The sequence below is a fragment of the Mus caroli genome, unplaced genomic scaffold (assembly GCF_978045245.1).
Source record: "Mus caroli unplaced genomic scaffold, Mus_caroli_1 scaffold_16, whole genome shotgun sequence".
NCBI classification, from domain to species: domain Eukaryota; kingdom Metazoa; phylum Chordata; class Mammalia; order Rodentia; family Muridae; genus Mus; species Mus caroli.
Genome location: NW_028227271.1, coordinates 62719902 through 62742975, shown reverse-complemented (window position 1 = coordinate 62742975; position 23074 = coordinate 62719902). Strand labels below are relative to the sequence as shown.

At 39.2% G+C, this 23074-nt stretch overlaps 1 protein-coding gene across 4 annotated transcripts in view; it reads left to right on the top strand.

Moving 5' to 3' along the window:
* Oxr1 (oxidation resistance 1) overlaps positions 1-23074 on the top strand; it is a 407724-nt gene that overhangs the window by 299772 nt on the left and 84878 nt on the right. The window lies entirely within an intron of this gene.

Here is a 23074-nt window from a genome sequence, read left to right as displayed (position 1 = left end):
TGATCATCTGCTTCAAAATTGGCTTAATTTTTTTTCCTTTTGTGTTTTATGACTTAAATCTGTAACCACAGAGAAGTGGGAGGTTTGGGAGTTTTATTTCTTCTCCCTTTTTATGTTTTAAGCTTTTGATCAAACAAACCAAAATAACATTATCATTGATGGATCGACCTGTACTTTTAAATGGCAAGAATAAAGATATAAAAAGAGGCAAGGCATGTAAGTACCCCCTTTGATAGTTAATGACACGCACCAGATGGAATTCACTATTGACTTTCAAGATGGAATTGCTCTACAATATGATTTATTTATAGTTTTCTTTTCCAAAGAAGTAATTACCATTAACTAGTTCAATTTTTCCTCAGTCACAAACAACTGTGTGTCTACATCACAATACCTGGTAGTTTGCCACTTAGTCATGAGATTTAATGACGTTAAAGGCTATTAGTTCTCTCATGTTAGTAGCAAAGTGATGAGTGCCATGATCAGCTAAAAGGCTGTGCATCTCTTCTTTTTCAATTTGGTAATTTAAAATACAATTACTTCACATCATAGACCAATTTATGTAATTCCCATTGCAGAAAACAGAATGTGTTTAATTACAAATAAACAATTGAATTTGATTTTTCTAGCTTATCACACAGATACAATGATAATCCTAATATATGCAAAATCCTCAGGAAAGAATAGTTAGGCAATTGCTTTCAGGATAAACAACTATAATTTTAGTCACAAATTTTAACCTTTTAAGTCACTAGGGAAGCTAATCACTATACACAACAAAGCTGTATTTCTAAGAAGTACCAAATATTTAAATCAATTACACTTAGTATAGATATTTATGGTAATCAAATTATGGACACTTTAAAAAATACACAAGAATGGGAAAATTTAGACATGACTCTGTGGATTTTATTAAAAAATATGAAACTTACTTTCAAAGCTGATGTATCTTGTTTCATATATGAACTAGAATTTATGTTTTCTGGGATAAAAAGATATGAGATGAACAGGATTCAGAGCACAATTAAAATTTATCAAATGTCCTGGATCTGTTAAACCCATTTTCCTATCCTCCTACCATTCTAGCCCCTACCCCCTTTCCCTGCAGCCCCTTTTCTCCATTTTTTGTAACTGGACCATCCCTATCCCTCGGCAGCTACACACAGGCATCTTTTTGCACAAGTGAGTCTGTTTTCCTCACCCACTGTCATCACTCTGAAACTGAAGGATAGTGATAAATATTTCATACCTATAGCACTTAAGCATCTTCATGTCCATTATGCATTATGCTTCTTTGTACCTATTTATAGTCACTTAATAAATGCTTATTGATTGGCAGATAAAATTGTATTATCACTGATTTTGAGAATTTTTGTGCTCCCTTTTAATCACTACCACTGTCTTTCCTTACATCTAGGATACATCTTCTAAAGCTTGCATTTTTTTTTTTTTACTATTAAATGTTATTTTATACTGCTGGGCACCAAAACAAAAAACAAACAAACAAAAGACTCCTTCTTGTGTTTTATCATACAACCAAAAGAGTCTTTAATTTGATAAATACAGCAGTAAATATATGCATGTGTATATGTCTTTCACTTGTACAATATGCTAAAGTCTGCATACTGTATACTCATACTTAATAATCACATCACTTTTCCTCCGATATGGCTTACTATGCGCATTTGCCTCGCTTTAATCCTCTGCTCCTCCCTAGTGTCTTTGCATGCTAACTCTACCTTTGCTTTGCCCAGAGGTCTTAAAGGAATCCTGGGAAAATCTCAAAGAATATTATTAAGGATTTAATTGCCAACATTCAACTATAATGATAATGGAAAGGGAATGCAACTTTGATACTAAAGACAAAGGCTAGCAGAGGGCTCTGATTCTAGAAACAATGTACATTAAGCAATATAAATTTCTATTGGCCCATCTAAAGAATTGAACACTTTGACACTGTAAAAAAAAAAAAAAAATGCTAAAAATGGTGGCCTTGGATGTGGCTCATTAGCCTAACGTGGGCAAGGCCCTGGGTTTGATCTTCAGCACAACAAAAACAAAATTAAAAAAAGATCTGACTGGTTTTCAGACTATGGGAAGGCTCAGGTATAAGATGCTTACTAAACAAGTCTGGTTGCATGAATTCAAGGAGAGTAGCAACTCAGTAAATTTGTCTTTGGACCTCCAAATGCGCAAAAGCACTTGAAGTTACAATCATACACTTGCATATCATACACACATGCACACCAATTGTGAGTGATAAATAAAAATTTTGAAGATGAAATATATATGCAGGTATTTAATACCACCAAGTACTATTAAATTATCAATTTTAGATTTAATAAGATATTTTAAGGATCAACATTCAACTATTACTACGTTCATATGTTGAAAAAATTAACTTGAAAAAAGAAGAAATTTATAATTAATTATAAGCTAATAAAGATACATTTAGCTTGTTGAATTATCACTGCTAATAGTGATATGATCCATCACATATTTGAAATAAGACTGAGGACTTTGAAGTCCATCTGCAGAGAATCCCTACACATCTGGTCAGTTCTGAAAATCAGTGGTAAGCATGTGCCAGACTCTGAAAGCTCCTATCAATCCTTATTGAGTTAGCAAACCACAGCCCACAGCATCTCCTAAGGAATAAAAATAAGACTTAATTCTCCAATTTCTCTCTCATCTTTGTTCCTTCTATTTAAGAAACGACATAAGTAGTTTAAGTAGTGGACTTATAGATTATCAAAACTCATAAAACAAGTTGTACACTGCAGTGGTAGTATAGTGACAAAGACTTTATCCTGGCTCCTTTTAGGATGTCTTTGTGACAGTTTTGTTTTCTCATTATGTTCAGGGGAGAACAGAAGGAGGAGGAGAAAAGAAATCCTCTTCATGTGTTCTTTGTCTTGCTTGGTCAAGGAAACCCAACTTCATTTGACTGGTCCCCTATGTTCCATAAAGATGTTAACTGAAATAAGAGGAACACACATTTTAACAAAGCACCTACAGCACAAGAACAATTATAGTTATAAGAAAATCCCCACTGATAAAAATCTACAACTGCTGATGGGTATTCTGTGAGGCCTTTCCTCTGTGATGCAATCTAAGCGTTCATGGCGGTGATGATGCAGGAAGGGGTGGCCTACACTTCATGTTCTTATCTTGAATTTTTTTATTAGATATTTTCTTTATTTACATTTCAAATGTTATCCTCTTTCCTAGTTTCTCCTCCAAAAAACCCCTATCCCCTCCCCACTCTCCCTGCTCCGCAACCCACCCACTCCCATTCCTGGTCCTAGCATTCCCCTATACTAGGGCATAGAGCCTTCACAGGACCAAGGGCCTCTCCTCCAACTGTTGACTGACTAGGCCATCCTCTGCTACATATATAGCTAGAGCCACAAGGTCAACCATGTGTTTTGTTTGTTTGTTTGTTTGTTTTGTTTGTTTTGTTTTTATTTTTGATTTTGATTGATGGTGTAGTTCCAAAGAGCTCTGGGGGTACTGGTTAGTTCATATTAAGGTTCCTTCTATGGAGCTTCAGTCCCCTTCATCTCCCTCGGTATTTCTCTGGCTCCTTCATTGGGGACCTTGTGCTCCATCCTATGGATGACTGAGCATCCACTTCTGTATTTACCAGGCACTGGCAGAGCCTCACAGGAGACAGCTATATCAGGCTCCTGTCAGCAGGCTCTTATTGACATCTGCCTAGTGTCTGGGTTTGGTGGTTATTTATGGGGTGGATCCCCAAGTGGGGCAGTCTCTGGATGCTCATTCCTTCAGGCTCTGCTCAGAAATTTGTCTCTGAAACTTCTTCCATGAGTATTTTGTTCCCCATTCTAAGAAGGAATGAAGTAGCCACACTTTGGTCTTCCTTCTTCTTGAGTTCCACGTGTTTGACAAATTGTACCTTGGGTATTCTAAGTTTCTGGGCTAATATCCACTTATCATTGAGTGCATATCATGTGTGTTCTTTTGTAATTGGGTTACCTCACTCAGGATGATATCTATCAGATCCATCCATTTGCCTAAGAATTTCATAAAATCATTGTTTTTAATAGCTGAGTAGTACTCCACTGTGTAAATGTACCACATTTTCTGTATCCATTCCTCTGTTGAGGGACATCTGGGTTCTTTTCAGCTTCTGCCTAATATAAATAAGGCTGCTATGAACATAGTGGAGCATGTGTCCTTATTACAAGTCGGAACATCGTATAGGTATATGCCTAGGAGAGGGATTGCTGGGTCTTCCAGCAGTACTATGTCCAATTTTCTGAGGAACTGCCAAACTGATTTCCAGAGTGGTTGTACCAGCTTGCAATCCCACCAGCAATGGAGGAGTGTTCCTCTTTCTCCACATCCTCGCCAGCATCTAAGAGTTGCATCTTACAACTGCCTTTTGAAAAATGGATCTCAGAAAAGAACATAGGTGTGTAAACAGGAAAGCAATTCCTTGGGCCTTAAAAACCCTACAACCAAAGTAACCTGGTTAGGATGTGTCTGTGTGTATATTCTATAATGTTTACTTTTTATTTTACTGAATTTCATGGTTTCAAAAACATAAAATATGACTAAAACAAATAATATTATTGTACCTTTAAAACAGGGTACTTCAATCATCCTTTAAGATATTACTGCTGGGAATTAATACGTTTGCTATAGTGACTATAAAACACAAGATTTGTTTGGATTTTATTTTATTCTAGGCTAAGTTTTTCTTCTCACATATCATACCTCGACCAGTTGCCCCTATCCTCTCCTTCCAGCCCCCTCCATTCACTTTCTCTACATTTCTCTTCAGAAATGGGCACAACTCCTGTGGAATTCATACATGGCATATCAAGTTGCAGTAAGACTAGGCACTTCCCCTCATATTAAGGTGAGAAGAGCTGAGAATAGAGTGGCTCCCCCTCCCCCCACAGGCATAGGGAGAGTCCTTGGCTTTACTTGGTGGTGATCATGGCTGGGATTACAGAGAGGCCTTCTACAGGAGACTAGATGGCAGCGCTATAGGCAAAGGCCTTCTCCATGGCTCCTCAAGACAGATCTCCATGAAAAGAGACAGTCTGTGGTTCCAAACCATTTATTGCCATTGTGGAAAGTGAATGTTTAAAACCATACCCCACTTCTCAGAGTGGACCTGAGATTAAATACCTTTTTCAGGGAGGAGTGTCTGGGAAGGAAAGCTTATTGGCTATGCCCTCCAGGCCTCTAGGTACCTCATTAGCATGGAGATCTCTTTCTTGAGCCTACATGACATGTAGTCATGCCTCTTTTCCTATTGTCTTGGTTTGCATGTCAGGGATGCCTCATCTACACATGGAAGGGCTTGGGGTATTGCCCTTACATGGCAGATGGCCACACATCTATGGGGTGCTGTGGCTATATGACATGGGCCTGGTGCCTGAGAACAGACAAGGCTCCTACCATCCCTTCAGGGACTCAGTGCTTCAAAGCCTTTAGCTCAACCAAGGATCAGGCTACCATTCACAGTCCACTGCCCCACAGCTTTCCTGTATTGAGTACTATTGCTTCAGAGGTTAAGGACGTCAGTGACTTTTTGTTTTCTTTGAAGTCGATGGGTGACCATAATCTTCCCAGGCCGGATAGTTACTAGATCATTCAGGAAGGTGATGATTCTCTACTGACCCAGAAGGAAAACAGTCAGATTATTTTCCACTGATGGTAATAAAAGCATGTGCAAGTCAGAGGCTCAACCACTAAGCTACGTTTCCTCAGACTCCAGGACTCTTTTCCATATGCATTCATTGCAGTTAGATGGAAAAGTCCAGTGTCAATTGACTAACACAGAACAGTCACATACAAGGAAGGTCTGTCACCATCACATTTTATTTTTTAAAGAAGATATGACTTTTTTTGATCTAGTAAAGATAAAAAATAATGTACACTGTGGTAAAAAAAAAGTAGAATATAATAAGGAAATATAATATGAAAACATGTATTTAATTACTCTGTGTCCTGCCATAAGGAAGCAATGAGACTGCATACTGGTAACACCGAGTTTGGAATCTAGGGAGAGAGCTAAAGGACACACTGAAGAAGCCATTCCTGAAAGAAGGGAACAAACACATGTTTTCTCCCCCACAACTCTGCCTTACAGGGTAGAACCAATTAAGAGAGATTTTTAATTTTTGATTCAAATGTTTTGAGTTGACATTCCAGGAAAATCAGTTACTAGAAGCACTATTGAAATTAACTTGTGGTAGAATATCATCTTACCAAAGGCATCATATAGACCATTGTAAAGATCAGGTTTCCCAAATGAATTTCACAGGATTCAGCCTACAGGATACTAGCATACCAGGACAATAAATTCCATTCTACATTTTTTATGTTTGTTAATGTATTAGGCAAATTGTAGCTTCCAACACTCAATAGTATGTAAAGTCATTTATCCTGAGCCTGATTGGAATGATTTATATCCTGTGTGCACTTCCTGGCAAATCCTCACTTCTTTGGAAAATCAGGTTTTCAGCTAATCATTTACCCCATCTCTGCAGGCCACTCTGGACTTCCCCCACTGTCATCCAAAGCCTAATGGTCAGATCCAGCTTAGTGACACACTGCTACATTCCAGGTCCCAGTCAAGAGAGCTTAGTGGTGGTCTTTATATCAACAAGCAAGTAAAAAGATAATAGAATGTTTAGATAAGAAATGCTGAGAAGAAAATAATAGAGTAATGTGATTGCCCAAGGCAGTAGGAAGGCAGTGGTGTAATTAGTTTGGATAATTACAATTTGGAGCATCTCCTAGAAGGTATCATTATAGTTGTAACTCATGATAAAAAGAAGGCTTCATGAAAGGATATCACAGAAGAACAAAGTTGGTGTTGAGAAAGGCCTTGGAGAAAGGCCTTGGAGCATAAGTGAATTTGCTTTTTTCAAAAAATGGAATGGTCATAGTTAGGGTTTCTATTGTGTGTAGAAACACCATGACCATGACAACTCTTCTAAAGGAAAACATTCAACTGGGACTGGCTTATAGTTCAGAGGTTTAGTTCATTATCATCAAGGAAGGAAGCATGGTTGCAAGCAGGCAGACATGGTGCTGGAGAGGTAACTGAGAGTTCTACATCCAGATGGACAGGCATCAGGAAGAGAGAGTGAGCTCGTTTTGACTTTCTGAAACCTCAAAGCCCACACCAATGACATACTTCCTCCAATAAAACTGAACCTATTCCAACAAGGCCACAGGTCCTAATCCTTTCAAACAATGCCATTTCCTATGAACGTCTGGTGACCATTTTCATCTACAGTACCACAGGAAGAAAGACCAGTATAAGAAGCCAGAGTGGAGGAGTACAGAATCACATCAGAGTGGATGGCTGGAAGAGCACTCTGATCTGAACATCCCCTATACCCAACTGTCCATTACATGTGCTCTAATTAATGATTACTTATAATGGAAAATAAATTGAATTTGCTGTAAGCTGTTTAATTTACAGCAACAGCTAGATTCTATATAGCTCTTCTCATTTTACTTAGTTTCATGAAATTCTTAAGATGTGCATGAGGCTACAAATATTTCAGTTTTGATAGCCATACGTAAATGAAGGCTCACTTCAAAAGGTTTCAAAGTTGATGTCTTCTTATAGACATGGAAGCAAGCTCTGACTCTCTGGACATTCAGAATTGTTGAAAAGCTGACAACTTCGTCTCACTCAGATTTGAAATGGACTTGTGACTTTAATATTGAAGGACTTGCTATTTCAAAAAAGAAAATGAGATGAAAAACCAAATATAATCCCAGTCAGAGCTATATAATAATGCCATATGTTCTTCCTTTATAGTTTATTGCTAGAAACAAGCCATTCTAAAGAAGTATATTAGCTATGTCTGCACCTATTAACTAAAAACCCTTTGTGTAAAGCTGAGGATGGGGTGAAGGTTCCTGTGCACGTCTAGGGGTCAGAGGAGGAGATCAGGTATCCAGGCCTATCACTCTCCACCTGACTCTGTTAAGACAGACTCTCCATCATTCGGAAGCTAGCCTGGTGACCAGTTAGCCCTATCTAATGTCTCAACACATACAGGAATTGGTTAGGATTGGAACTCAAGCAAGGCAGGAAGCAGGAGCTGATGCAGAGGCCATGGAGGGATGTTATTTACTGGCTTGCTTCCCCTGGCAAGCACCAATACCTAACACGATTAATACTTCAGTGTTTTTGCCTTTCAGACTCCCCATCTTATGTTGGTACTCTGCAACAATATGGCTTTATGGGACTGTAAAAGCTCAAGGCTGCTGCTGTAAGAAAAGTCTGCTTTGCTGTGGTTAATGAGGATCTGCTGTGCTTGTGATTCTCTGCAGTGATGTTTGATTTACTATTCTTGAGTCAGGGTGGTAGGTTGGTGATGCCGCTACCACCAATGTGGAAATATGGCAATAATGACAATGCTAGCAGACTATCCTAGTATTTTCTTCTGTTGCTTTCTTGCAGCCTAGAAACATCCTATTGATATTTAGATCTTCCATTTCCATTGGGGAGTTTAGCTTACTTATTTCTTGATTTCTAAGAGACAATCCAGACTCTATGACAGTCAGTAATAATAAAACCATATCAAAAGCACCATTGATTGTGGGGTTTATGGTTAGCAGAATTAAGCATCTGGGATATGAGTCCTGTCTTAGTGACTTTTCTGTTGCTGTGATAAGACACCATAAACAGGGAAACTTACAAAAGGAAACGTTCAGCCTAGGGCTCAGTCAAGATGGTTAGAGTTCATGACACTCATGGCAGAGAGTCGGTGACAGGCAGGCAAGCATGACACTGGAGCTGTTAGTTAAGGGCTTATATTTTTTTCCATTAATGTATTTACTAATACAATTTACATCCCAATATCAGCCCCTCTCTTTCACATGCCCCCTCACACAGCTCCTCCCCTCAGTTTCCCCTCCCCTTCTCATCTGAGAAAGGGAAGCCTCCCCGATAGGTATCACCCCACCCTGGCACATCCAGTCACTGCAGGACTAGGTGGATCCTTTCCCACTGAGGCCAGACAAGGTGGCCCAGTTTAGGGAACTTGATCCTCAGGCAGGCAACAGATGCAGGGCTTAAATCTTTTTTTTTTAATTAGGTATTTATTTCATTTACATTTCCAATGCTATCCCAAAAGTCCCCACACGCTCCCCCACCCACTCCCCAACCCACCCACTCCCACTTCTTGGCCGTGGCGTTCCCCTGTACTGAGGCATATAAAGTTTGCACAACCAATGGGCCTCTCTTTCCACTGATGGCCGACTAGGCCATCTTCTGATACACATGCAGCTAGAGATACGAGCTCTGGGGAGTACTGGGTAGTTCATATTGTTATTCCACCTATAGGGTTGCAGATCCCTTTAATTTATCACAAGCAGGAGGCAGAGAAAATTAACTGGGAATGGTATGGGCTTTTGAAACCTCAAAGCTCACCTCCAGTCACACACCTCCTCCAATACCTCCTAATCCTTCCTATACATTTACCAGCCACGGATCAATTACCCAAAAACATATGAGCCTATGGGGGCCATTCTCAACTCAAATTACCAGAAGCATGAATGTGTTTTCCATGACAGGACGATTATTGGAAAAAGTGAATGGTTACATACAGAGGATTCTCCTGATACCCTTGGAAATGTATAGTATTCCACTTAAAGATTTCCCATGCCTGCTCTTACATGAATGGCTTCATATAATACTTCTAAGTGAACTCCTTACTCTTTTCCCTGTTCTCTGATCCATACATACAGCTCAGTGGTTTTTCTTTTTCAAAAATCTTTCAAGCTCTCCTATTACCGGGTTCACATACTGCACACTCATCATCATGACTCCCAAAGTGCCGCATATTTGAAGAGCTGTCTTCCTAAATATCTCTTCTTCTTTCCATTCTCATCACACTGTGCTACTGTCAATAAGTCTGTCCATTGTGTTGCTGTAAAGGATAAGTTAGAAAATCAATCAGTCGTCTCATCATCATCATCATCATCATCATCTTTTGCAAATTTACCTTTTTCTAGGTGCCAAGGACTGGTCTGGCCTGGTTGCTTCTGTATATTCTTTCATTAATATTCCCACACCCCATGAAAAATAGACATTTTTAATAAGCTCTATTTTAAAAATAAAACTGTTTTAAAAAACAGATTTAGAAAGGTTAGGCAACTCAGCCAAGGTCATGCCTATAGATAGAAACAGTATTGTAATTTTATCTCTTCAACTCTGAAGTTGATGGTTTTGTAAGATCTCACTGCTGTCTGGCATGCTGCCTTGTGTACAATTCCACTTGATTAAATATTCATTTTCAAAACCACATTACTATAAAACTTATAGAGTCTAGAAAAATGTTTTCTTCCTTCCCTTGTCCCCCAAGGTTAGCTGGCCCAGCGCTTCCCTGGCTCTCGGTGGATGCCCAGTCGTCCTGTGCTATCTGCTGCCACCCTCACCATGCTACAGTGTGAGCATAAGCTGCCATCTTCATTGTTGCTGATCAGTGGGGTGGTGCTCTGGGCTCAGACACCTACCTCCACTTAGCATCCTCTGAGCTAGGCAGAGCACCCAACAAGTGCTGGATGGTTGCAGGAGGGTAAGGCAGGTTTATCTACTTCTTGAAGTACGTGGTGCTCCCTTTAGTGATGAATTCTTGCTTCTGGGTGATGTGCAGCTTCAGTAATAAGTCAAGCAACAGTCTGCTAGATTATTGTGAAAGAGCACAATCAGACTTAAAAAGTGCACAGGGAAGATATATCAAAGCTGCCCTTTGGTATCATTTGACATAATTCCTCATTTCTCTCCAGAAAATGAAAGGATTATTTTACCCCAAGACAGAAAAGGTACAAAGAGAAGCACCACTTTATGACAATGAAGTAAAAGAAAACCTTTTTTTAAAAATATTTTTTATTAGGTATTTTCCTCATTTACATTTCCAATGCTATCCCAAAAGTCCCCCATACCCTCCCCCCCCACTCCACTACTCACCCACTCCCACTTTTTGGCCCTGGCGTTCCCATGTACTGGGGCATATAAAGTTTGCAAGTCCAATGGGCCTCTCTTTCCAGTGATGGCCGACTAGGCCATCTTTTGATACATATGCAGCTAGAGTCAAGAGCTCCGGGGTACTGGTTATTTCATATTGTTGATCCACCTACAGGGTTGCAGATCCCTTTAGCTCCTTGGGTACTTTCTCTAGCTCCTTCATTGGGGGCCCTGTGATCCATCCAATAGCTGACTGTGAGCATCCACTCCTGTGTTTGCTAGGCCCCGGCATAGCAAGAGACAGCTATATCTGGGTCCTTTCAGCAAAATCTTGCTAGTGAATGCAATGGTGTCTGCGATTGGAAGCTGATTATGGGATGGATCCTGGATATGGCAGTCTCTGGATGGTCCATCCTTTCATCACAGCTCCAAATTTTGTCTCTGTAACTCCTTCCAAGGGTGTTTTGTTCCCAATTCTAAGAAGGGGCACAGTGTCCACACTTTGGTCTTCATTCTTCTTGAGTTTCATGCATTTAGCAAATTGTATCTTATATCTTGGGTATCCTAAGAAGAAAACCTTTTGTTAACAAATAAAAAGTCACACCTTATACTCTTTGCTGATAATAGCTTTTTATCTATTTTGCTCATCTGTTGTTCCTTTACATAACACTTTGTAGTAATACCAACAGGCATAATTTCCAGGAGTCTAGGAATTCACTCCTAAATTTGAGCATCTTCAGACAGGAGAGGAATGAACTGGTAAGCACAACGCCACCCTGTGAGTCAGCACAGGCTCTGTGAGTGGAACTTGGATCTTCTGTTCTCTAGCGCAGTGTCCTAGCCATCCAACTGCCACCTTGTTCCTGAAAAGTTTGTAGTACAACTCCCGAGATCCACTGTTGTCATTGCCTTGCCAGTGTCTATATTTTTCATGTTTAATTCAATTTTTAAAACTCATAAGCACATGTTTGCCTTTAGTTACTGTCACTTTTAAGTATTGTTATGTCAAATAGTGCAGATTTGTTTCTATAATATATATCATTCTCTAAATTTCAAAAATAATTTATCAACAATTAAAGCATGTGAATATTCATAATTCCACTGAGGAAGAATGCAAACATTTTTAATAAACTCTTTTGGAGGGGGAAAGAAAACAAAATCGCCCATTCATTCTTCAGTGGTGTACTGGCTAGTTTTGTGTCAACTTGACACAGCTGGAGTTATCACAGAGAAAGGAGCTTCAGTTGAGGAAATGCCTCCATGAGATCCAACTGTAATGCATTTTCTCAATTAGTGATCAAGGGGGAAAGGCCCCTTGTGGGTGTGACCATCTCTGGGCTGGTAATCTTGGTTCTATAAGAGAGCAGGCTGAGCAAGCCAGGGGAAGCAAGCCAGTAAAGAACATCGCTCCATGGCCTCTGGATCAGCTCCTGCTTCCTGACCTGTTTGAGTTCCAGTCCTGACTTCCTTGGTGATAAACAACAGTATGGAATTGTAAGCTGAATAAACCCTTTCCTCCCCAACTGCTTCTTGGTCATGATGTTTGTGCAGGAATAGAAACCCTGACTAAGACAGGTGGTATTCATTAATTGCAAGGTCTGATATAACTGTGGATGGAGATCATGACAGTGAGAAACAAAATAGTCAATGTGACTGAAATACTGTGTGGTGCCTCTATAAATAGCAGTCTTATTCTTAAAACAGAGAACTTCTTGCATCTGTCTAGGAATTTATGGATGAGCCCTAAAAAAACTCATTCCATTGCCTTGTCTCCTCTTTCCATGGGAAGGTAAATTTCATGATAGTTGGAGAATTAATTTCTTAGATGTCATTACTTCATCTACACTTTTGAGGAAGTGTCACTCTCCATGGCCTCAGTGTTATTTCAGAGATTAATAATTGTTAAAACATACTAACTGATAGAATCATGGAACTAAAGAAACCTCCTCACTTCTTGAAGCCTAACACCCCCATCTTTCCATTTCCAGCTCTCATCTAAGAAACCAGGCACAGAAAAAGAAACTACTCTACCTATGAGTCTCACAGAGTCTTGCAACCAAGTCTTGAGTTGACTCCACTGTTAATTTGTTGTTGGAGGGCATTGTGCTGTTGTTTTAATTATGGGCAACAGGGGAGATGTGTTGTGTTTTTATCCTTGATAGGCACTATAAGGCTGACATGCACTTGGGTGGAATATAGAGATCATTAGATAATGCAGAAGAGGAAGCAACCTGATGGTAGATGAGAAAAGAGGAAATAAAAGGAGGTATATTTATTAACTACAACTTTTCATTTGCTAGATCTCTCACTGTTAAATACCCACAATAAATATTCAAGTGTATAGAATTATTAACACATGCATTCCTTATTTTTGACATGATTGTAATTCAGGACTCATATTGAATTCCAGGCAGCTCTTACCCTTGAGCATCAAGGATTGCCTTATGGTTGGGTGCAGAGCTGGAAATGAGGAAGCTCACGGGGCTGCTTGGAGTAGAAGGGAAGTGTGCAGTTGTTACTTGGCCTGGAGACACCTAGACCATTGAAGATTAATTAAATATGTCTAATACTGGTTCAGTGATAAAGGATCAAGAAGTACAGAGTACATGTGGCGAGCTATGAGGGCATAAAATGACTGGGGACTGGGAGTGCATGAAGATTATCATTTTAAGTGTTAATCAAGGTCTGTGTGCTTTGGAAACTACTGAAGTTTTTTGCCATTTTAGTTATTTCCTTATCTGCATAAGGAGTACATATTTATTCATAGAAATATAAACATGCAACTGCATTTCTACAGATACTATTACAACCTCAGGTTTTCTAAAATGTCATTTTTCAATGATGCATACTAACTGTACAAAGTATAAAGTTTCTTTATGCTATTTCCACCCATTCATATAACACACTTTGATCCTATTCACCCCACCTATCAGTCTCACTTCTGCCCCTCCCCCTTCTCAGGTCACGTATAGTCCTTCTTTCACCTTCATGTCTTTCTTTCCCCTAAATCCCACATAACAGCAAACACATCATACATAGTTTGTGGGACTTGGCTTTTGTTTAGCACAAAGATCTCCAGTTCCATCCATTTTCTTGAAAGTGATATAATTGAGCTCTTCTTTATAGCTATATGAAAGTCCATTATGTATGTATACCACAGTTTTTTATTTGCTCATCCAAGCAATGTCCATCTAGGTTAGAGCCATGACTTGCTATTTCTAGCAGTGCCGTGGTAAACATGGATGTGAAGCAAGCTGGCTTTGCTTCTTTGGAGTATATACCACTTAGCGGAGTCACTGGATCACAGGACAATTCTATTTTTAATTTTTGAGGAACCTCCACAGTTTGCCATGGTGGCAGAACTAAATCTGCACTGCACTCTCACCAACAGTTCATTAACAGTTCCCTTTTCTCCAACATATATATATATATACATATATATATATATGTGTGTGTGTGTATATATACACATATATGTATATATATAAAGTTTTTATTGGATATTTTCTTTATTTACATTTCAAATGTTTTCCCTTTTCCAGGTCTCCCCTTCAGAAACTCCCTATCCTGTCCCCCCTCCCCCTGCCTCTATGAGGGTGCTCCCCCACCCACCCACTCCCATCCTCCTGCCCTGGCATTCCCTTACACTGGGGCATCAAACACACTCAGGCCCAAGGGCCACTCCTCCCACTAATGTCCAACAAGGCCATCCTCTGACACATATGTGGCCAGCGCCATGGGTCTCTCCATGTGTACTCTTTGGTTGGTGGTCCAGTCCCGAGAGCTCTGAGAGTCTGGCTGGTTGACACTGTTGCTCCTTCCATAGGGCTGCAAACCCCCTCAGCTCCTTCAGTCCCTTCTCCAACTCCTCCATTGGGGATCCCCGAGCTCAGTCCAATGTTTGGCTGCAAGCTTCTGCCTCTGTATTTGTCAGGCTCTGGCAGAGCCTCTCAGGAGACAGGCATATCAGGCTTCCATCAGCAAGCACTTCCTGGCACTTCCTAGCAAGATGGGATGATCCCCAGGTGAGGCAGTCTCTGGATGGCCTTTCCTCAGACTCTGCTCCACACTTTGTCTCCATATTTCCTCCTGTTAGTATTTCATTCACCCTTCTAAAAAGCACTGAAGCATCCACATTTTGGTCTTCCTCCTTCTTAGGCTTCATATGGTCTGTAAATTGAATCTCGGGTATTCCAAACTTTTGGGCTAATATCCACTTATCCATACCATGTTTGTTCCTTTGTGACCAAGTCACCTCACTAAGGATGAAACTCTCAAGTTCCATCCATTTGCCTGCAAATTTCTCTGACATCTTTACTGCAGCATTTATTCATGTTTCCTTATAGCAATGACTGATTGCTTTGCTTTCTGTGAGGATAACAGTCAGCTTTACTGAATGCATACGGATGGAATTTCAAAATGCAGAACAAACCAAAGTCTTCAAAAGTAATCTCTCTCATCACTTGCATTTTTTACTTATTAGTTGGCATTTTTTAACAAAAACAAGTATCAGAATATTATTTGTAGTTTGAACTTTTAAGTAGGTATAAATTGAATTATGCAAGTTTATAGTTGTGAGGTCAATTTAGGGCCATGTAGTTCACATTTAATATATTTTCATTACATTGTTAGTACTTGTTATCTTAGTCATTCAGTATTTATTGCATTGCTACTGTTTCTGTAATGAGCTGAATTGGGTCATTAAAGATCATAATCAGTCTTCTAAGAGATGTTGTATCTAATAAGACTGTACAAACAGTAGTTTTCAACATAAACATACACAGGGAATATAGTGTTGATATGAATATTTAATTGCCAACTGAAAAAAATAAAAGTCCGATCAGTGAAGCTCTAGGCTAGCCTTCAGAGGAAACTGTACATCTGATGTTTATTCTAGAGAGTGCCATACTACTACAGCCTCATTAGGATGCTATCCTAAAGATATGCTGGATCTTTAGTTTGGAAATGAAAGTAAAACTGAAATCCACAGGAAAGTTTTACTTTATATCCTAGAAAAGAAGATAAATATTATTGATATTCATTGAGAAAATAGTATTGATATATTCCTTAAACCAAATCATAGGCTAAAAAAAATAGACTTCCTAGAAAATTTAAAATGTAAAAAGATAAAACACTGATCCACTTAGACACATGCTTCCTATTTTAGTAAAAAAGTTTGGAGAGAGAAAATAATGATTTCTGTGGTTAGGATAGAACAGACCCTACCTTCCGTGTCATGTAGCTTTATATTTGCAATGTCATTTATTATTTGAGTAATTAATTATTAAAAACTTTCTGACTCTTTTTTTTAAAAGGCTGAATTTTGGAAGACTAATTTGGCATGAAATCAAAAAATGTTTGTAAAATTATTTTGTTTCTGAGTAATCATATCCCACCTAGTCCCTTCTATTTTAGCTTTTGTCAATAATTTCAGGTTAAATGAGTCCAAATGTCTGAAAATAAACCAAGTTGTCCAAGAAAGTTCTCTGTCATCTAAATTTAGCTGTGTATCCTTTGTTGGCCAATGCTTATTCTGTGTTAGTCTCGGTTTAGATTTTGGTGCATTAAATGGATGGAACGAGCAGATGGTTAAAGAGCTAGGCAGGTAAAGAAGAAAGGGGAACACTGTATAAACTGCTCCTTTTCATTTAAATTGTTGCTTCACTTTGTCTATGTAAGCATGTGGTCTGCCTGCAGTCTCAAGTTGTATTTACTGCTGGCACCTGCAAATAGGATAATGCACAGAGCACATAACGGTAAGCTCCACCACACTATGATGATGTTAGCAACGCCTTTCTATTCCGTTGCCACATGGAAGTCTCCCCAGTAACCCTTAAGAAGCAATTGCCTTCCAAAAATCTTCTGTCCACAGTTTTTCTTTAGCCTCAGTATTCTTTGTTAATTCTAACCTCTGATGTTATCCTCCATATCATTATGCAAAGAAGGTAAATCTATGAAGCAAATTCACACATCTTAAAAATATCTGAAAAAAATTAAATTTAAAAAAAAAAAGGAGAAACATGAGGACTCCAATGGAGGAGTCAGAGAAAGGACTGAAGGAGCTGAAGGGGTTTGCATCCCATAGGAAGATCAACAATATCAACCAAACAGACTCCCCCCAACCCCTAGAGGTACTAGGGACTAAACCACCAACCAAGGAGTACACATGGAAGGACCCATGGCTCCAGCCGCACATGTAGCAGAGGATGGCCTTGTCAGGCATCAATGGGAGGAGAGGCCCTTGGTCCTGTGAAGGCTCGATGGATGTCCCAGTGTAGCAGAATTCGAGGGCAGTGAGGCACAAGTGGGTGGGTGGGTGGGGCAACACCCTCATAGAAGCAGGGGGAGGGGAGATAGATGGGATAGAGGGTTTGGGGGAGGTACCTGGAAAGGGTTTCTAATGTAAATAAAGAAAATATCCAATAAAAATGTAAAAAGGGAAAAACAAAGGAAAACAGGAGTAAAACAATGCTGGGCTCACTGCCTCCTTTGTTTCTGCACTGATCATCTGGGACACAGAGGCTGACTCCTAAGTTAATCTCTGCTGATGGAATTTACTATGAACTATTTACAAGACATGGCTTCACCTTGTAATTGCAGATTTCTTGTCCACGTCAATCATCTGCTATGTTTATAAAGTCAGTCATAAACTACAGAATGATCTGTGCTATCTGGTATCACCGTCAGCCTCCTTCTTTAGTGTTTTAGATTTCCTTAAATAACAAGATTGTTTTGGGTGTGTCTCTGAACTGCACTGGCCTAGTCCATAAAGATATTCTGAGAGTTGTAAGCTCAACATTCAGGAACCTCTTTCAAGTTTACTCTCTAACTTATTTTTTTTTTCTTCCCATCAAAACTGCATTTCTACCGACACCTAGAAAACCATGTAATTCATAAAGGAGCTATAGTATTTATATAATTAAATAAATATGATTCTATTTTTTAGTATGCTGATTGTTTTTTAAAACAATTCATATTATATTTTTATTATTTAAATTTCATGATAAGCCACTGGAAGCCTGGATGAGTTGACATAAGATTTAAATAGTCTGAAATAATCTAAGAGGAGTTAATATGGGCAACGTGAGACACCCGCAGAGCTTGTGACTTATTAGACTCTGCTCTCTTTGTGCTACGTGCTGTACAGAAGATGGAAGAGCTCTACCTAATTACCGGGGAACCTAAGATGAACAAAGGATCGAAACATTAGTCTTCAAAGAAATGTTGGAAAAACAAATATCCAGAGGAATAGATGACAGTACTAACAATAAAATATATGCATTTATGGAGCACTTAACATGCGTGTGTCTTCATGGCAGTCATCTAGAGTAAAAATGATCAGTTCACCCAGTCACAAGTGGAGTTATAAATTATGAAAATGTACATAACTAGTTTAAGGTAATATATGTAAGAAGTACAGGACAAAAAAGAAACATAGCAATTTGATACTAGAGCCTCCTCTTTAACACCACGGTCATCAGAAAAGCAGAGGGGTCATATTCATACATGAGGAATAGTTCCTTGAACCACACAATTCTCTAAGATATTCATACTTAAGCAAGTGAATCTGAATCACATTGAGCTTTAAGTTATCAGCATTTATTATTAAAAAAAAGTTTTGACAGAAGGATAAATTAAATACTAACTTGGAAGCAAACATGCAAAAACAGTACTTGGGACAAAGTTTAGGATAATTGACCCACTGCATGGCATTGGCATGAAGGAAATAAGACCAATGAGGTCTTTGCTCCATGTTGCTTTAAAGTGTGCAGCACTTCATCCAAGCATGCTTAGTGCCACCAGGAATATTGTCACTAGTAAAGCCTGCCTGGCCTTTCCCAGCCTCCACTGAATCATAGGAGCATTGAAGGCTTAATGGACACCAGAAGACTGGGAAACATTGGTCTCAATATCCCCAGACCTAAGCTGCTGTAATATGGGCCAGTGGGCTAGCTAGGAAATCAACTGCAAACATTCATTTCAATCAATAGAGAATTTTGGTCAAGAGTTAGTTATCAAATTCTGCCAAAGAAAAAGTACAAAGTTGACTAAGAACAATAATGGCACTTTAAAATTATGGACAAATGCCCAGATCTTCAAAGTTTAGATGCGCATACTTAAGCACAAGTGTCTGGAGTTTCCCTTCAAACAAAGACAATAGCCATAAAGTTATGCAAACATGACAATTTTTTTTCTAAAATATGATATGAGTTTTTGTCACTGGCTATGCCATCTTGCTAGTTTTGAGTGTGTTAGAATTTTCCATAAACTTGTTCAAAGACTAAAAGCTAGTTTCATGCCTAAGCGGTTTTATAAATCGATGCAAAAGAGAATTTTCCTATAGTAAGAGGAACTAACCATTTAACCATTCCAGAATCTTTCTCCAAAGTAATTTAAATACAAAACAATTCATGGACTGGGGCAATTTTAGACACCATCCTTACAAATCTGTCAAGCATTCTTTCTCAAAAATGAGCCCACAGTCGTTGTCATCCTCTGTGGATGTGGGCTGTGGGTTTGAGATTTAGTGCCACAGTCCCAGCTTAAACAGAACTAAGATGATCCCTCTGAGCTTGTCCCTCTCCTCGGGGCATGCTTGCCTGGCAGTTCACTTTAGTGGCTCACTGATGACGTGTTGTGCCTCCTACTCATGGAAAACAAGCATTTACTAGGGAGTCCTGTACTGAGCTCATTCTTTTGAGGTTCTGTGCATGTACAGACTGAGGCCTTTGAAGTACGTGATCAATTAGAAACCTTTAAGCTGGTATATATTTGTCATGTAGAAAGACATGCCTTTCAAGACAGCATATAAAGCCCTCGCTGTACTTGTCCACTGTAAAGTGTATCATATTTTTCTTCCTGGAAAAGAGGTCAAAATGCATTTCACAAACTATTAAAAACCATGCCCATTTTAAACTCCACAGGAAGACCAACCAAAGGACATACAATGGCTGGACCTAGGCCCCCTTGCGCATTTGCAATAGCTGTGCAGCTTGGTCTTCATGTGGTCTCCCAACAACTGGAGCTGTAACTTACCCTGACTCTGTTACCTCCCTGTGAATCCTGTTCCCCTAACTAGGCTGCCTTGTCTGGCCTCAGTGGGAGAGGATATGCCTAATTCTGCAGTGACTTGAGGTGCCAGGGTGGCTTGGTACCCAGTGGGGACCTCCCCCTTCTCAGAAAAGAAGGGGAGGGATGGGGGAAGGGGCTGTGTGAGGGAGGTACTGGAAGAAGAGATGTTCTGTGATCTGGATGTACATTGAATAAACAAATAAATGGGGGAAAACTGGCTCCCTAATATTTAGAAGATTTCTATTTCCTAGGGCCAACCGTTGGTTAATTGCAGTAAGGCGAGATGCTCCTCTTCAGAGGCTTCACCATGTTTGAGGACATGGTAGCAGATAGGGACATTAGCATAGTCTAAGGCAGTTTTGAAGTATGGTGACCTGTCTAAGACTGAACAAGGATGTTGATGTGGTTGCTTGAGATTCTTAAAATAAGACGAGCATTTTAAGGTAGTATCCAAAGATGTCTAGTGTGTCCTTCAACTAGTGTTTTAACCTGTGAGTTGGTATCATTCACTATATTCCTATATGATCTGTAAGGCAGGAAGGTAGTGAGGACATATTACTGTACAGTCACTTACACCAATGCTTCCAGTTCTCAAAGAAAGACATAAAGCAAAAACAATGAACAATGTGAGTGAGAGGTATTGGCAAGGCAGATCACGGCAACTTCCAGGTAGGACCTAATGATCTCTGTGCCATCTACAGAGTCAGAGATTCCAAGGCTGAGAATCTGTTCCTTGAGTTTACTTCTAGTACTCCAAAGGAAAGGTACTTGGTTAAATGTACCTCTCATTGTTCTTTATCTGTTACAGTATCAATACCCTTAGAATCCATACATATGCTTTTACATTCATGCTGAAAACAACATCAAACTGTGGGGAAATGGAAATCATATCAGTGTTACTGCTGGGTATGGCACACAAAAATATGAATCTGTGTATTTCATTTAACTCCATTTTTTGGTTTCCATGTTATAGTTTGAATCGATGCGTCTTTTGAGAGGTTGGCTATTAAAGATGTGGTTGACAGCTGATGGCTATATTCCATTCTATCCTATCCTATCCTATCCTATCCTATCCTATCCTGTCCTATCCTAATGATGGACTCATGAAAGTGCTAGCCTCTTATTCTATTGATGAATTTATGGCTGAATTGGCTATTGGGAGGCAGGACTTTTTGGAGGAAATAGGTGGATAGGATGTGCCTAATTTTCTTCCCTCCTCTCTCCTTCTCCTTTGCCTCCTCCTCCTCCCCCCCTCTCTCTCCCTCTCCTCTCCCCTCTATCTCTTTCCTTCTTACCTGCCATGAAATATGGAGCTTTGCTCCACACATTTCTATACCATGATAACCTTTCTCCCCCTCATCCACAGTCTAAGCTACCACAGACCAAATTCTGAAATTTGAACCAAAATGAAACTTTCCTTTGTTTTTCATGGATTTTTTTTTTCACAGTGGCAGGAAGCTGACTAACACACACAATAATTAGGATTATTATGCTGCTGCTAAAACAGATAATACTCATTGGGCATCCAGGCCTCTGGATGGAGCTCTTTTATATTTGCTGTTAATATTTTAGACTTAGCTTAGCAATGGAGGCATTTCGTTCATTCTGTATTTTTGCTGATTTTCTTCTGAACTCTTTTCCCCTGTCTCCACCCTCACCACAACTGACCACTGGATGCCTTTATTCCCCACTAATAATCCTTCTTCTCCTTCATGTAACATGCATTGAACTTCATTTATTTATTTGTTTAGAACTTATGGTTGATTCTTTTGAGGGAAAAGTAGTACTCAATACCTACTATTACTACTAATGGTACTCACTGGTACTGTTAACCTTACAGTGCTGTATTCCTCTGTCTAGAAATAACACACACACACACACATACACACACACACTCTCAGAGAGAGAGAGACAGAGAGAGAGAGAGACTGAATAGCAAGTAAAGTTTACTTTGAGAAGAAAATCAAATGATAACCTTCTATGACACAATCATCTATTTGCAAATCAACGTTTAGAAGCCTGGATACATTAATGTTCCATTGGATAAAATAAATGTAGTCCTTTGAAGCCCAAATTCTGCCATGAAAAAATGATTAAGCACAACTTTTTAAAGAAATATTTCTCAAAATGTTAACCAAATACATATTTAAACATAATATTTGAAATAATCTTCAGCATACTTTCACAAGTTTCCAAATCAAATGAAAATATATGCACATGTAAAAGTTAAATTTACTTAGCTTTACTCATGACAAGGTACAATCTACTTTCTATAAAATCGTGGAGGTAAAATTCATTTCAAAGTTCATGAGTTAGAGTTTTAAGGCAACATCTGTATGGATGGCAGTGCAGCTTTACAGACATTAAACACACACTATCATATTAACAGTGCTCACATACAGTCATGGTAGCTAAGGACAGAAATGCAGGTGTACAGCCATTAAACACATGCTGTCATATTAACAGTGCTCAGGTACAGTGGTGGTAGCTAAGGAAACATTAGTCTCTTTACCATGAGTTACTTCTCACACAGCTATCCTCTTGTTTAACATATGGCCACATATCACACCCTTTTGTCAGTCCCAGATTCCTCTGTGCTAATTGCAGCTAAGTTCAATTGAGAGATTGAAAGAGAACTTGAGAGATGTAGTGTCTTAAATGGACCCACAAAGCTTTTGAGGCTATTGGGTAAAAAACAAAACAAAACAAAACAAAACAACCTTAAGGGTGAAAGAAAAAGCACATAAAGACATGTTTTAAACTAGCAGCAGCCTGCCCCCTCCCTCTCTGAGAACTAGTCACCAGAACCAATGGAGGAAGGCTGTCTCTATTGCAAAGCACAGCAAGTGCAAGTGTTATAGGTGTTAGATAATGTGGCCAGATGCAGGATAAAATAAGCCTTTCTTAAAACACATTATAAAAGTTCTCAGAGACAGGATGTGGTTAAGAGGGTTTAATCTTTCCTAACATTGCTTCAAACTGTATTTTCAATGTGGGCTGTACTGGCATTTGAATCTGTACGTTGAA